General features: G+C 43.0%; 1 long non-coding RNA gene across 1 annotated transcript; it reads right to left on the bottom strand.

The window, feature by feature from the left end:
- Positions 1–9563: 9563 nt before the first annotated feature.
- LOC125467592 (uncharacterized) lies at positions 9564–16111 on the bottom strand. The gene is made up of 3 exons (XR_007250667.2): positions 15737–16111; positions 15361–15442; positions 9564–11523 (listed from the first exon to the last, which is right to left on the bottom strand). It is a non-coding gene; the product is annotated as an uncharacterized LOC125467592 (long non-coding RNA).
- Between the last annotated feature and the right edge of the window lie 1525 nt (positions 16112–17636).

Genomic DNA, 17636 nt, shown 5'->3' with positions numbered 1-17636 from the left:
ATGAGAAGCCAAGATCCCTGTCACCTCCACAGGGTTTGGCCATAGTGGGGTCTGAGTTCATAACAATGAGGTGGAATTTTCTGCTCCATTGAGTAAATTTGGAATGGCAAAAAAAATGGAAAACTCAGATGAAATGGAGTTCATTTCTCAAAAGGGTAGATTCTTTTTTCCTCTAACTAATTAAGCAATGTAGTACATGAGATTTTGCATAGGAATTTGAAATCTTTCGCAGTGTGTTAGACAGCTTGGTTTAGTATATTTTATGTTTTAAATTTATTTTAGGTAATAGATTTCTCTTTTGTTGTTAAAACCAAATCTGCAGGCTTATGTATTTATATTTCAGTGAAATACTGCCAAGTTAAAACAAAATATGATCTATCAAGCCAGAATTCATTAAGGTACCTGACTTGTACAGTAATAAAATCATTTGTATCATAACAATCTCACTACTAGTTAAACTCACCTTATTTTTACAGAAAACTGAGCAAGTCAGACATTATTGTGGAGAGAAAGCAGGCCATGGTTTCAGGTCCTGTGACCCCTCTTTAGAACTGATGTTAGGTCGGAAATGACGGTAAAGATGCTGAAGACAGGGTGGGGCGAGGCAGGGGAAGGATTAAATGATGGTTGGAGATGGATTCCAGAGAGACAAAGAACAGCATTGTGTAGACAAAGGAGTGACAAGCCTTGGGGTGTGGGAATGGATGAAGAACATGGAAAAGGGTGTTCAGACCTGAAAATTATTCAACTTGATATTGAGTGCTGATGGTTGCAGGGTCCCTATGTAGAAAATGAGATGCTGCTTGCACTGATCTTTAGTGAGTATTGGCCAGGAAACATGGTGGTGTGTCGAAGGGACAGGCAACAGAAAGCTCTGGGTCAATTTTGCAGACAGAATGTAGATGTAGAATGTAGATGTTCCACAGAATGGTCACCATTTTGTCTCGCCCCTTTAGAGAAGGTTATATTGTGAGCAGTAAATACAGTCGATTGACGGAAGTGTAGGTATATCACAGCTTTGCCTGAAAGGTCTGTCTGCCTTTGAATAATGAACTGAATAATGAGGAGGGAGTAAGTAAATTGGCAAGTGTTACAACTTCTGGGATTACATGGAAAGGTGCCTTGTGAGTATGGGAAGGTGTTGGGAGTAGAGGGTGAGTGGACGTGGGTGCCCCAAAGAGGAGGGGAATCTGTCTGGTGGTGACATCCTGCTATAGGTGCCGAAAATAATAGCTAAAGATCCTTTGGTTGTGGAATCTGGTGAGATGGAAAGTGAAGACCAGAGGTGAATTTCTGCAGTGCATTTGTAGATAGAGCACATTGCTGCTACTGAACTTCAGTGGTGTGGTGGTGAATGCTTGTGGATGTAATGCCAATCAAGCTGGCTGTTTTGTCCTGGATGATGTCAAGCTTCTTGAGTGTTGTTGTGTCTGCATTCACCCAGGCAAGTGTTAATTTTACCTTCACACTCCTGACTTGTGCCTTGCATATCGGGATTTGAGGAGTCAGGAGGTGTGTTACTCACCGCAGCATTTCTAGCTTCTGACTTGTTGTTGTAGTCACTGTATTTTTGTGGTGAGTCCAGTTGAGCTTCTGGCCAATGATAACCCCTAAGTTGTTGATAGTGGGCGATTCAGTGACGGTAACACCATTGAATGCCATGGGGTGGTGGTTAGATTGTCTCTTATGGTGATGTCTTAGTCATGGCATTTGTGTGTCGTAAATGTTACTTGCCACTTGTCAGCCCAAGCCTGGATATTGTCCAGGTCTTGTTGCATCTGAACATGAACTGCTTCGGTATCTGAGGAGTCACAAATGGTGTTAAACATTGTGCAATCATCAGCAAACGCCCCCACTTCTGACCTTATGATGAAGCACCTGAAGATGGTTGGGCCAAGGACACTACCCTGAGGAACTCCTGCAGAGATGTTTTGGAGCTGAGATGACTGACTTCCAACAACAATAACCATCTTCCTATGTGTCAGGTATGACTCTAACCACTGGAGAGTTTGCCCTCAAAACCCATAGATTCCAGTTTTGCTAGAACTCCTTGATGCCACACTCGGTCGAAAGCAGCTTTGATTTTAAGGGCTGTCACTCTGACCTCACGTCTGGAATTCAGCTCTTTTGTTCACGTGTGAACCAAGGCTGCAATGAGATCAGGAGCTGAATGGCCCAACTCAAACTGGGTGTCACTGAGCAGGTTATTCCCGAGCGGGTGCTGTTTGATAGCGCGGTTAGTGACACCTTCCATCACTTTACTGATGATCGAGAGGACACTGATGGGGCAGTAATTGGCTGGGGTTTGGATTTGTCCTGCTTTATACGTAAAGGACATACTTGGGCAATTTTCCACATTGCCAGGTAGATACCAGTGTTGTAACTCTACTGGAAAGGCCTGGCTAGGGGAGTGGCAGGTTCTGGAGCACAAGCCTTCAGTACTATTGCCAGAATGTTGTCAGGGCCAGTAACCTTTGTCTCCAACCATTTCTTGATATCATTGGAGCGAATCGAATTGGCTGAAGTCTGGTATCTGCAATGCTGAGGACAGTTGAAGGAAGCTGAGATGGATCATCCACTCAGAACTGCTGGCTGAAGACTGCTGTTAAAGCTTCATCTGTATCTTTTGCACTGATGTACTGGGGTCTTCGATCATTGAGGATGGGAATAATTGTGAAGCCTCCTCCTCCAGTGAGTTGTTTCATTGTCCACCACCATTCACAACTGTACGTGACAGGACTGCAGAATTTAGATCTGATCCATTGGTTGTGGGATCGCTTAGCTCTGTCTATCACTTGTTGCCTTTGCTGTTTGTCGTGCAAGTAGTCCTGTTTGGTGGCTTCACCAGGTTGACATCTCCTCTTCAGGTATGCCTGGTGCTGCTTCTGGCATGGTCTCCTGCACTGTCCATTGAATCAGGGTTGCTCCCCTGGCTTGTTAGCAATGGTTGAATGGGAGATATGCTGGGCCATGAGGTTATAATTTGTGCTGGAGTACAATTCTGCTGCTGTTGATGGCCCACAACATCTCTTGGATGCCCAGCCTTGAGTTGCTAGATCTGTGCGAAGTCAGTCCCGTTTAGCACAGTGATAGTGCCACACTATTCGATGGGGGTTATTTCTCAGTATGAAGTCAGAGCTTTGTCTCTACAAGGACTTGTGGTGGTCGTTCTTGTTGATACTGTCATGAACAGATGCAACTACAGCTGGCAGATTGGTAAGAATCAGGACAAGTATGTATTTTCCTCTTATTGGTTCCCTCACCACTTTCCATAAGCCAAGCCTAGCAGCTATGTCCTGTAGGAGCCAACCAGCTTGATCTGTAGTACTGCTGCCGAGCCACTCTTGGTAGTGGCCATTGAAATCCCTCACCAGAAAACATTTTGTGCCCTTGACATCCTCAGTGCTTCCTCTAAGTGTTGTTCAACATTGAGGAGTACTGATTCATCAGCGGAGGGAGGATGGTTTGTGGTATTTAATAGGAGGTTTCCTTGTCCAATGTTTAACCTGAAGCCATGAGACTTCATGTTGAGTCAATGTTGAGGCCTCCCAGGGCAACTCCCTCGCAACTGTTTACCACTGTGCTACCAACTCTGCTGGGTCTGTCCTGCCGGGGGGACAGGACATATCTAGGGATGGTGATGGTGTCTCGGATGTTGTCTGTAAGATATGATTCTGTGAGTGTGGCTGTTCCTTGATGAGTCTGGGAGACAGTTCTCCCAGTTTTGGCACTAATCCCTGGATGTCTTTACAGAATCGACAGTGCTGTTTGTGTCATTGTCTTTTCTGGTGCCTCGATCGATGCCAGGTGATCCACCCAGTTTCATTTCTTTGAGATTTTGTAGCTATTGGTACAACTGAGTGGCTTGCTAGGCCATTTCAGAGGGCAGTTGAGAGTCAACCATTTTACTGTGGGTTTGCAGGCACATGTGGCCAGATAAGACAAGAGTGGTAGATTCCTTTCCCTGAAGGGCATTAGTGAACCAGGTAGTTTTTCCAATAATCGACAATGATTTCATGGTGATGTGTAGATTCTTAATTACAGATCATTTTTATTATGGAATTCAAATTCCATTATCTGCTGTGGTGAGATTCGAACCTGAGTCCCCAGAACATTAGAGATAGCAGGAACTGCCAATGCTGGAGAATCTGGGATAACATGATGTGAAGCTGGATGAACACAGCGGGCCAAGCAGCATCAGAGGAGCAGGAAAGTTTGACATTTCGGATCGGGACCCTTCTTCAGAAATGGGGGAGGGGAAGGGGGTTCTGGAATTTGCTTTGTGGAACACCTACAATCTGTTCGCAACAAACAACTACACCTCCCAGTCGCGAACCATTTCAATACACCACACCCCCCCACTCCTTGGATGACATGTCCATCCTGGGCCTCCTGCAGTGCCACAATGACGCCACTCAAAAGATGCAGGAACAGCAAGTCATATTCCACTGGGGAACTCTGCAGCCCACGGTTACTAATGTGAATTTCACAAGCTTCAAAATGTCCCCTCCCCCGACCACATGCCAAAACCAGCCCAGCTAGTCCCTGCCTCCCTAACCATTCCTCCAACCTCAAACCCCACCCCCATCTCCTTCCTACTAACCTCATCCTGCACCCCCCGACCTGTCCGTCCTCCCTGGACTGACCTATGCCCTCCCTAACTCCCCACCTCCATTCACCTTCACTGGCTCTAACTCTGCCTCTTTGACCTGTCTGTCACCTCTCACCCTATCTTCTCCTTTATCCATATTCTATCCGCCTCCCCCTGTCTCCCTATTTATTTCAGAATCCCCTTTCCCTTCCCCATTTCTGAAGAAGGGTCCCAACCTGAAACATCAAGCTTTCCTACTCCTCTGATGCTGCTTGACCCGCTGTGCTCATCCAGTTTCACACCGTGTTTCCCCAGAACATTATTGAGTTTTTGGATTGATAGTCTAGGCATAATACCAATGGGCCATTGCAGACTTGTGGGAAAAAGTTCAGACACAGCTGAAGGCCCTGTCAACCCGGGGAGCCGGGAGTCCTTTGTTGAGGGAAAAGGTGGACATTTTTGAGATGCATATGTTGCAGGTTCTTATCAGAAATAAATGCCCCTGAGCAACATCTGCAGAAGCTGGCGGTAGAACAGATGCAACAGAGATGGAGAAACTGGGGGAATGCAATGGAACCCTTCCAGGAAGCAGTGTGTGAGCATGCATATTCCAGGCAACTTTAGGAGTCAGTGGTTTGTAGTGGTTATCAGTGGCCGACCTATCCCTAGAAATGGAAACAGGTGTCATGGAAGGGACAGGAGGAGTCAGGGATGGGCCAGATGAAAGTGAGAGCAGGGTGGAAATTGGAAGTGAAATTAATCATTTTTTACAATTCCAGACAAGAGAAGGAAGCAATGCCAATGATGTCATGGTTGTGGTGAGGGACTTGAGTAGAATTGGACAATGAATGTTTCATGTATTCCAGAAAATGACAGGCATAACTGGGGCTCAAGTGGGTACTCACGGCCATACCTTTGACGTGAAGAAGGTGAGAATTTTGTGAGGCTCAAAGGCCTTATATTGCAGCTCATAGACATTTATTCCTATCCTGCATCTAATGGCTTTTGGTTTCCTTTCTTAGCACTCACCCACTTTGCAATTACTTGGTAATTGCTGGCCTCTATGCCTTGCATTGTTTTTTTTAGAGCAGACGGAGATGCAGCTCGCTTGTCACAGTGGGAACATGGAACATTCAAGGATGTGGGCATCTTACTGTGTGCCAATATAACACTTCAATGTCACACAAACAGCATGCACCCACCCTTCAACTGACAAACACACTGGTGTGCTTCAACCAAATAGCCAGCTCCAAAAATCAAAGTGGACCAATCCTTAATGGAATAGAGGAGTTACATTCAGACAGAGGGTATAGCCAGTCCAGAAGTCAGATGATTCCAGGGCAGGGGTTGGCCACAGTCTCTCAGACGTATGGCTCAGTGAATTAGTTCCTTACGGACATCTCTCATACTAATGGCCAAGTTCTACTCTGGGTCAAGCCAAGTATTTTCTCCTCATTTGGAGTGAGGAGTTTTATGCCCACCACCCGGCCAAGTCTTGACGCTTTTTGCCCAGTTGTGAGACAATGTTCAAGCAATGAGACACTAGAAAGCTTGAGTATGATGGGATGGAGTGGGTGAGGTAGGTGTTCATGCAGATGCAGGCATAGGAGGGGTGTAGCATGCCTTGGGAAGTGCAGAGAGCATGAAAGGGTTAGTAACTTGGGAGGATCAGATGGGTGAGAGCTGCTGGTGGATGTGAGTAATCTGTGAGCTTTGGTGAGAAGCATATGCGGTGGCAGAATTTGACTGAATGTTGGCTCTGTGAGTGCGAGCCAGCAGAGAAGATGGTGGTGATCATCTTGGCAGAGTGCAGGAAGTCATTGACCTTCGTCCTGAACCCCTGGGCGTTTGAGTTGCATGAGAAAAGGTGACATGAGCTACCATAGACCACCACCACGAATGTCACTGAAAAAAAATCCACAGCCAAAAAAAATGGAAAAATTCAGCCCATGGTCCCTACTGATAGGCATTAGTGATGACCTTTCACTCTCATTAGACATGCAGTCATGTTATTACTAATGTCCATTTAAGGTAATTTGCATTTATATTAATTTGCATTTACATTAATATGCATGCATGTTAATGCATCCATCTGGCAGATAATATTTTAACCTGATCCTACAAATCACAGTTTCAAGAAAATGAGCAAGATTGTTATGAGTTTCAGCCTCTCGCTGAACAATGATGAAACTACACTGTTACACGGTCAGTTTTGCAAGTACCAATATATTATCATCAATTTCAGTTTCTTGGCAGTCTTCACATTAACGCGGACCAAATTCTTGGTGAGCAACACTTACTTAACTTACTCATTGCAATTCCCAATTACAGTGGAACTGTTGAAATGGCAAAAAGCCTGAGTGCAGCGAAACTGCAGAAATTATGAAACAGTGAATACGGTGAAACCAAGTACAGTGTAATTACCAGTACAGAGTACCTCCCAAACATGTAACTCCAGAAAGACAGAAATTCCGAAGCATAGTGAGAAATCAATCTAATGATATTCAAAATTTGTGACTACAAATACGTTGAAGCTCCCCGTAAAGTGCATGTGTCAATTAAATTTCAATAACTTTAATTTAATTTAGTATTTGTCTGTAGACTTTGGCTGTTGTAAGCTAACCTGGAAGAGTGTAAGCTGCCACTGGAAGTGGAGCTGTGATATAATTGCCATTTGACAATTCTTGAATGGCTGTGTTGTGTTACTGCTTATATTCCATACCTTTTAGACTGTTGTATGACATGATGATATTGACATTCTAGTATGACCTCTCCTTCACTCACACTCTCAGTGAAATGGAACAGGTTTTGTGGGTTCAGTTACATGTATGCTATGTACAGTAATAATCGGTAAACACAGAACCTAGATATTATATGAGCCTGTGATAGTATAACAATATAAGTAGTAGGTGTTGTTACTTAGTCACAGAGATGTTCACAGTACTCAAACAGACGCTTCGGTCCAACTGGTCCACACAACCAGATATCCTAAATTAATCTAGTCCCATTTTACAACATATAACTTCCCTCTAAACCATTCCTATTCATATACCCATCTAGATGCCTTTTCAATATTGTAATTGTACCAGCATCCACCACTTCCTCTAGCAACTAATTCCATACACGCCACCCTGTCTGAAAAAGTTGGTTCTTAGGTCCCTTTTAAATCTTTCCCCTCTCATCTTAAACCTACACCCTCTAGTTTTGGACTCCCCTGAGCAAAAGACTTGACTGTTTGCCCTATGCACTTCCTTCATGACTTTTATAAATTTCGACAAGGATTTTAAATGTTCTGCGTTTGGGTTGTATACATGACATGGTTTTTCCATTGTAACTCACTGTAAAAACTATTGCAGTCATATTGAATGCAACACGCTGTATGGAGACAAGTTGAACTTAATTGCAGATCAGAACATAGAACAGTACAGAACAGGAACAGGCCCATGTGTATGCTGATTATGATGCTATTCAAAACTAATCCCATCTTCTTGCACATCACTATTCTTCCTCCCCATACCCATCATGATATTTTAGATTAGATTCCCTGCAGTGTGGAAACAGGCCCTTCAGCCCAACAAGTCCACACCGCCCCTTGGAGAATCCCACCCAGACCCATCTCCCTATAACCCACACATCCCTGAACACTATGGGCAATTTAGCACGGACAATCCACCTAGCCTGCACATCTTTGGACTGTGGGAGGAAACCCACGCAGACACGGGGAGAATGTGCAAACACCACACAGACAGTCGCCCGAGGCTGGAATCGAACCTGGGTCCCTGGTGCTATGAGACTGCAGTGCTAACCTCTGAGCCACCATGCCACCCCCTTCTGCAAGGTCACCCATCAGCCTTGGATGCTGTCAGAAAACTAGACCCAGCCTATTCATCCTCTCCCTATAGCTCAAAGCATAAAACCCTGGCAGATTCTTTGTAAATCTTTTCTGAACCCTTTAAAGTTTCACAACATGTTTCCAATAGCAGGAAGACCAGAAGTGCATGCATTATTCCAAAAGTGGCCTAACCAATGTCCTGTACAGCTCAACATGACCTCCCAACTGCTATACTCAATGCACTGACCAATAAGGTAAAGTAAACGCACCAGATGCCTTCTTCTCTATCCTATCTACCTGCGACTCCACTTTCAAGAAACTATGAACCTGCACTCTTTGTTCAGAAACCTTCCCCAGGGTCTTACCATTAAGTGTATAAGTCTTGCCCTGATTTTCTTTTCCATTTGTCAAAATTAAACTCCCTCTGCTACTCCTCGCCCCATCGGCCCATCTGCATAGCACATGTTACATAACTAATATTTAGGACCATACTCAGATTGCACTATATTGACAGTCATGGTTAGACCAAGAAATTACTTTGTGGTGGTTGGGATTGTGTGCTAAAAGTTAGTGTTGATGGCAAATTAGTGGCAACTAGTTAGTGCAAAAAGCTGAATAGGTGATAACAGCAGAGTTCCCATCAGCTACCTGAGTTCAGGGCTGAAATTCCAACAACATCAAGACTTAAGTATTCTTTTGAAGCAATGGGAGTATGTTTTCACTTTATTTAAAAGAAAACCAGGAAGCCGTCAATAATATGATTTAAACCTGGAACAAAAGTAAAAGAATGTTCTATGTGTTTTAAAAGTGCTTAAAAATCAGAATAAAGTTGGAAATCGTGGAGAGGCAATCCACTGGCATTTTGTGAGAACTTCACTTGTTCAACAAAAACATTAATCTTCACTTTCTCAATCAACAAATAGCTGACAAAGGAACAGAAGCAGTCAAACTATTTACTATTTTGAGAAATAATGGATGAAGAAGTGTCAAATCCTCTGGTTGATGATGATCACAAATAACTTGACAAATGTTCAAGATTTTGGAAGATCAACGTAAATCTTGAGTTAACTTCAAGGTACATAGACTTGAATTCATGTCATATCAACAGAAGCCATCTAAAACAATCAAACAATTCACAGGCAAATGTTAATGTTAATGCACAGAATGTAACTTCACTGAAGCTAACTTAGCTGGAAGGTTAATTAAAATGGTCATTGTCTTTTATATCCAGTAGATCCTTCAAAAAACAATCCTGAAAATTCCAAACAATGTTCCCTTGATATTCTGGCAAGGAGAAGGATGTAAATTCTGATGATTATCAGCAACATCTCGAGGTCCTTGACTTTGCAGCAACTATTACTGTTGTCAACAGGCTCGGCAAAACATCACAGTCCTGAATGAAATCTGGCATGTCTTACCCACTGAAAACTTCTCCAATACTTCAAGCCAAATGCAACCCATGTTCTACACAAAATATTAGGCTGAGAAATCTAATTGCCTACAGAAACCCAAAGGCCACACACTGCTCCCAGCAGCAGGTAAGGAAGAGTCAACCAAAGAACATTGTAAAGGAAGGTCTACAAGCATGATGGGAAAGTCCGAGAGGTATCTACAATGTCACAACTTACAGACCCCAGTCAGACAATACATATGGTCAATTTAATATGCCACATGCACACCCGCATTAAAGCTGAAGCTTTTTCCTCCATCTAAGTGTTATATCCCAGAGGGAGTAGCCAACGTGCACTGAATGCCGGGATTGTAAGTGAAAATATTATTCCTTCACACATTTTACAAGACAAACTCAGGAAACTGGACAACATGATGCTGCACACTTTCTAACAGCTATTTGTTTATTATGGACCTGGCATTTCATGCAATGGTATCAGAGGCCTTAAAGATTAATATGGCTCATCAGTATGGACACTCGAAACCTGTAATAACATTGAAACAGCAGACCTAACTATTATCAAGGATTTACACATTATCACAATTAACAAGGTTGTCAGCTGCAAATTTTTCAGGCTATGACATCAAGTCCAGCCAACAGTTTCGAAAATCAAGAGAACATTTTATAACAAGTGAGATTACTCTGACTCATGGTGCAAAATCATCACTGATATTTCCCACATTCAAGGACACAATTACAATCTTTATCACTCTCAGCATAAGTAGTCAATATAGTGTGTGAAGTCAATCAGTTTAAAACAAAAAATGCAGATGTTGGAAATCAGAAACATAAATAGAAATTGCTAGTAAAGCTCATCAGATCTGGCAGCATCTGTAAAGAGAAATCAGAGTTAATATTTTGAGTCGAGTCACCCTTTGTCAGAATTTCTCAGACCTCAGTAATCTGAGGAAGGGTCAGTCAATATGAAACGTTAAGTCCAATTTCTCTCAACAGATATGGCCGGACCTGCTGAGCTTTTTCCAGCATTTTCTGTTTTCAAGGTCAATCATTTATGAATACTATATATGGTAATAACCAGTAAGCACAGAACCTAAAATATATAGAATTGTGCAAAGTTATACCAATGTAAGTAGCTAGTGTTGTTAATTAGCTTCAAAGCATCTTCTCAACATGAACTTAAATCTTTGTGTTAATTCTACATGAACTTTTGGAGCCAAGAAATCAAGTCACAATGACACATCAATCTAGCCAGCATCTCACAAACTAATACATTGATATTTTCCATTTTCATCTTGTGAAGGGTACTAGCTGATTTCCTGTGGTTGAGTTCACTGGAAACATGATGCAATCTTGTTGTGACTCTGTCGTTGAATTGGTAAACAAGGGGCCTGAGTTACATTGCAAGTGCAATGACTTGTACTCTCACCATTGAGTCCGAATTCAAATCAAATGATCTGAAAATAAATATTTGAGTCTTGGTAAAAGTGCCCACGGGAGCTGTTGAGTTAAGGTCAAACACCCAACTCCATTGATGTCTTAAGACAGACTGATGTCTCCTGATCCAGTCAATATCGAGTTCCAGTTCTGAAATGACTGTACTTGATTCTTCACTCTGTGTGGTCGAGTAAGTGCTCCAGCTGGGCCAACTTGCTACTGAGGGATAGATAGTGGGGAAGTGATATTTTTGACCTGTCAATGAAGGAGAAAATATTTATATTTCACTCAAAAGTAATTTTCAATAGGCAGACTGGCTCCTTTACTGCTGTCACTGCCCTGATACAATCACAGGAACAGGATGAGACCTCCAGTCTATTCCATCACTGAATTCACACCATAGAATGCCTAAAGTGTGGAAGCAGGCCATTTGGCCCATCAAGTCTACATCAATCCTTCAAAGAGCATCCTATTCAGACCCACTCTGTAATCCTGTAACCCTGCATTTCCCATGGCTAATTCACCGAGCCTGCACATCTTCAGACTGTAGGAGAATGTGCATACTCCACACAGACAGTCGCATGAGGATGTGATCAAACTGAGATACCTGGTACTGTGAGGCAGTAGTGTTAACCACTGGGCCATGTGCCACCCCAAATTAGACCAGAAAATATCTGTATAAAACCCTTATTTGCTCACCTTTCATCCATGCCCCTAGATTTGTAAATTTGCATCCTAGTTTTCAAATCCCTCCATGGCCTCACTCTACCCAAACTCTGTCATCTCCTCAAGGCCCTTAATCCTCTGAACATCCCGAATTAAAACTGCACTACCATTGGCAGCCATGCCTTCAGTTTCCTAGCTTTAGAGTGCCCTCCTTACACTTTTGTCTGTAACAATTCTAAGAGATTTTATTCCATTAAGGGTGCTATATTAATTTAAGCTGTTGTTGTTGCTCATACTGCCAAACCGTTGAAAATCTATTTGTCCCAATTTGGAAGTTTTAAATTGACACTGCATTTTAGATGAAAATGCATGATTTTTTTTAATAGTCTGCCTTTAATTTTAAGATTGTGCACTGTTGTTCTATATTTCCCACTGGAGGAAGTAATTTTGTTGTATTTCTCTCATTCATCCCCCTAATCATTTTAACAGTTCAATTTAATCGTTCTTTGGCCTTCCAAACTCAGAATGATACAAGGGTAGGTGTGACATAATTCAAGGGTTGTAATTTAAGCTTGCAAGATCTATTATCATTTCACTGAAATGCCTTTGAGACCAATATCTTTCTAAGATGCTCTGACCAGAACAGAACCTGTTCATCCAGTTGTGGCCTGATTAAAGCTCAATATAATGGGAGGTACAGTTTTGCTACTTTTATAATGTGGACAAAGAACATAGAACAGTAGAGCCCTTCTGCCTGCCATATGTGTGCCAATCACAGTGTCATTTTCAATTAATCTCATCTGCCTGTGTATGCTGCATATCCCTCTATTCCCTGCCTGTTCATGTGTCTATCGAAATGCCTATAAAACATTGCTAACGTATGTGTCTTAACGCCTCATGCAGCAACACATTCCAGACACCTACTACCCTCTTTGTAAAAAACTTCCTTGTACATCCTACCTTAATGTTCTTCCCCTCGTATTTGACATTTCCACCCTAGGAGAAAGATCCTGAGTAATGACCCAAACCATGTCTCTCATACTTTTATATACTTCTATCAGGTCGCCCCCTCAGTCTCTGACGCTCTAGTGAAAACAATCCAACCTCTCCTTATAGCTAATGCACTCCAACCGATCTTGGACTCCTTGACCTCAAAGACTGTATGACATCTCAAGGGCACAACTCAGGAGTGTGATGGGATACCCTCCACTTCCCAAGATCAAATTTATCCAGGAGAAAGCATCCCACTTGATCATCACCCACTTTTTTACACCTTCAACATTTACTCCACCAATGTTCAGCAGCCAGTATGCACCAGCTACAAATTGTACTGTAGAAATTATCATAGCTCCTTAGACTGCAACTCCCAAACCCAGAATCAGTACCAGCTGGAAGGACAAGGGCAGCAGATCCATAGAAACATCACTAGCTACATGGCGGGAGAGTAAAAACTGCCGATGCCGGAGTCTGAAATAGCACAGTGTGGAGCTGGAGGAACACAGCAGGCCTGGCAGCACCAGAGGAGCAGGAAAGTTGACATTTCAGGTCAGGACCCTTCTTCAGAAAATAAGCGGTACATAACTTGAAATTGATGATATTCCTATGACATTTCTGCAATTGTCCTTCTCAGCAGTGGAGTTTGAAGGGCTGCTCATGCATTTGAAATAAGCTTGAAGAAGCGTCCTTACCCGAAACATCAGCTTTCCTGCTCCTCTGATGCTGCCTGGCCTGCTGTGTTCATTCGGCTCCATACTAGCTACATGTTCCTCTCCAAACCAATCACCATTCTGAGTGGGAACTAAGTCACTGTTCCTTTTGAGTCATGGGTCAAAATCCTGGAGCCATCTCTCATACAGCACTGTGGGTGTGCCTACCTCTGATGGACTGTAGTAGTTCAAAAAGACAGTCCATCATCACTTTCTCAAGGGCAGTTAGGTAAAATCAATAAATTCTGGCCGAGCCAGAGATGGCTACATCCCCTGAATGAATTAAATAAAAACCTTAAGAGACTTTTCACTATTCAGAATGCTTGATTCAGATGTCTCTGCCACTGCACTCAGCATCCATACCTTCATCACTAATGCATTGTGTACAATTCTCAGCAGCATTTCAACAACTTGCCAAGATTACTTCGAACGCATGAGTTGCCCTTCAAACTCCACTGCTGAGAAGGACAATTGCAGAGATGTCATAGGAATGCCATCATGTTCAAGTTATGTATCACTTATATAGTGCCAATCCATTATTATCAATGAATCAAGGCCCTGTAACTCCCTACCTAACATCATGATGGGAACACTACCAGCACAAGAATGCAGAGGCTCAAGCAGAAGACATGCAACCATCACCTTCTCAGGGCCGCCAGTTTCAACAATAAATACCAACCTTACAATTGTCACCCACAATGGAGCATTTTTTTAAAAAAAACTGACATGAACAACTGTCATTTTTTAACCTTTTTAACCGGTCTGCCACTACTGACACTTTTAACTACACCATCTTCCTCTAATGCCCTCCTTCATGGTTAAGTAGAGTGAGATTTCTTTGGTTCCACTTTTGCCTTTCCAATCAGAGTAACAGAATCTTCAGGGATGGCTTCTCCTTCCATCTTTGAATTCTCCCCCAGGATGTATTCCTGACATCTGCTTTTGACTATCCCTCAGTGTTGTCATCCAAAGACAAACCTCAATCCATCTTATCTTTCCACATCCTGTAAATCAAGGTGTTGCTCTTTCCATTACCCTGTTACAAATTTCCCATTCTTTCTCTTCCTTTCTTTCAATCTTCAAATGACTGGGCCTTCACCCTTATCACCTCCTCCACTTCCTTTAAGACCCTCCTCTACCTCCAACCAACCAAGTCATCCGTATCTCCTTTGGCCTGGTCAATCTTCACTTGATAATGCTTCACTATAGCATCTTGGATATATTGAACGGAGCTTTATAAACACAAGCTTTGTCATTTGAGATAATGGGAACTGCAGATGCTGGAGAATCTGAGATACCAAAGTGTGGAGCTGGATGAACACAGCAGGCCAAGCAGCATCTCAGGAGCACAAAAGCTGACATTTCGGTCCTAGACCCCTCATTTTATTTTTCTGATGAAGGGTCTAGGCCTGAAACATCAGCTTTGTCATTTAACTGTTTCTGAAACTTCTTTTATTGTCACTTCTATATTTTTCTAGTAGCTTTTATGAAACACAAATAATCTAAAAATGATTGAATTTGCATCATGGTCTTTGAGGAGGGGTTGGGAATGAGGTTGTGGGTGGCAGGGCATGTGTGGTATGTACACATAGATTGTCCAAACAGGTGATTTTTGGCACTTCTGAGCATTGTTCAGTCATGTTACTTTTCTTGCTGGTGCTGGGAGATCCCAAGTGATGTAAGATGCCTGCACGATTTTAATGGTCACTGCGTCAATTACCTTCAAACATCCGAGGATAAACCTGGAACAGTCACGTGATTCATCGCAGCCACCACAAAAATGTAAGTGACACATATCGTACCTAAAAAAACCACAGCAAAGTTTGAAATCGTATAAATCCTGCATTCCATCTTTGCATTAAAGCCACTGACTGCCTTTAAAATATTTTTCCCCTCTGGTTTAAAAATTGCCGAGCACAGACAGCTCACAGTAGGGGGTAAATGAGAACTCAGCAATGAATTATCAGACCATCAAAAAGCCCATACTGTGACAAAGTGAAGGAGTTCAAAATGGTGCAATCATCAGGAGCAATCCGAGTGCATTTCGGCGCGTCAAAAGTTTTTTCTTCCGTGCTGCAAAATAGTTGGTGTCTTACCTGCCATCCTTTTTGTGCAGACCTGCCAAAAGTTTCAAAGCTTCTCCCTTTATATTACTGCCTGTATCCCCAGTGCCAAGCCTGTGCTCTTTTATCACTGCTTGCAATGATTAAAGTGCCAGATTGTAAATGCAATCTAAGAGGTTCATTTGGCTATGCGACCATATGGGTTCACAAGCGGAATCGGCAGCTAGACGATTAAATCAAGTATGTCGACAAGATGTTATGAACTGACATCATGCGTATATGATTTTGTGCCATTTGCTGCCATCTGTTTTGACAGCGCTGAATAGACTTTGCTCACTTGCATCGCATTCTCCGCTGCGTTGTGTTCTCTACAAAAGTGCGTAAGGCTCAGGAGAATGGATCTGCACCGCGTTTGATGTGCTTGACATGGAGTCAGATCGGAAAACAGAAGCTGCTGCAACTTGCAATCTTACTGTGGGCTGCTATGGAAACTCACACGTGGGCCATCCTGCACTGATGAGCCAGGAGTTTCAGCGACTGCAGTGGTGCCTGACCCACAGCCTCCACAGATTATTGAAACAGCTTTCGTGGAGCGAAGGGAGATGTAGTTAGTTACAAGAGGATTGTGCTGCTATAGATTCCCATTCAATATCTGTGTATTTTAAGAAATATGTTTGCTTAAACTTGCATTGCATAATTGAGTCGTCTTTAATTTTTACGGAAACGTATTTCAGGGCAAGTTCAAACAACTTTGCAAAACACGTGACAGACTTTTCAAAATATATATAGGTAAACCAGTGGCCTGAACAGAGGAAAAAGAGTAATAGAACATAGGAATCCTGAATGGATAACTGGTAGAAACACATACGGTACACGCATTTATCTCAATTACTTTCCATTCATAAACAGTAGCTGGGTCCACTTTAAATTAAACATAATGCTGTAAGATTGTCAAGAAGCTCAGTACTTATCTGATTGTAAACCACATGGTGGCATCCAGCAGATTCCAAATGACTTATATCAATAATAATAATCATTAATCATTAACAGATGCCATTAGGCCTCAGCAAAAACTATTCCATTTGTGATTGTTTCCTTGAGTCCCATCTAAGTTTGAAGTTGGAAAGGGATGGAATGTTTTTAAACTTTTCAGTTAAGGTCAAACTTGTATCTCTTTTACAGCTTTGTCCAAAGAAATTCAGCAAAAGGCTCATGGGGGTGAATTTCACATCATCCAATCACTTCACCGGACATTACTGCAGTTTTTTGACAAAGTTAAATAAGCCAATCTGGTCTCCTCCAAACAAGTATCCCCTCCAACCCCACCACACCCGGCACCTTCCCCTGCAACCGCAGGAAGTGCTACACTTGCCCCCACACCTCCTCCCTCACCGCCATCCCAGGCCGCAAGATGACTTTCCACATCAAGCAGATGTTCACCTGTACAGCCGCCAATGTGGTATACTGCATCCGCTGTACACGGTGTGGCTACCTCTACATTGGGGAAACCAAGCGGAGGCTTGGGGACCGCTTTGCAGAACACCTATACTCAGTTCACAGTAAACAACTGCACCTCCCAGTCGCGAACCATTTCAACTCCCCCTCCCATTCCTTAGACGACATGTCCATCCTGGGCCTCCTGCAGTGTCATAATGATGCCACCCGAAGGTTGCAGGAACAGCAACTCATATTCTGCTTGGGAACCCTGCAGCCCAATGGTATCAATGTGGATTTCACCAGCTCCAAAATCTCCCCTCCCCCCACTGCATCCTAAAACCAGTCCAGCTCGTCCACGCCTGCCTAACCTGTTCTTCCTCTCACCTATGCCCTCCTCCCACCTCAAGCTGCCCCTCCATTTCCTACCTACTAAACTCATCCTGCCTCCTTGGCCTGTCCGTCCTCCCCGGACTGACCTATCCCCTCCCTACCTCCC

The sequence above is a fragment of the Stegostoma tigrinum genome, chromosome 37 (assembly GCF_030684315.1).
Source record: "Stegostoma tigrinum isolate sSteTig4 chromosome 37, sSteTig4.hap1, whole genome shotgun sequence".
NCBI classification, from domain to species: domain Eukaryota; kingdom Metazoa; phylum Chordata; class Chondrichthyes; order Orectolobiformes; family Stegostomatidae; genus Stegostoma; species Stegostoma tigrinum.
Note: the sequence above shows the minus strand (reverse complement) of the source record. Positions and strands in the feature narration are given on the sequence as shown.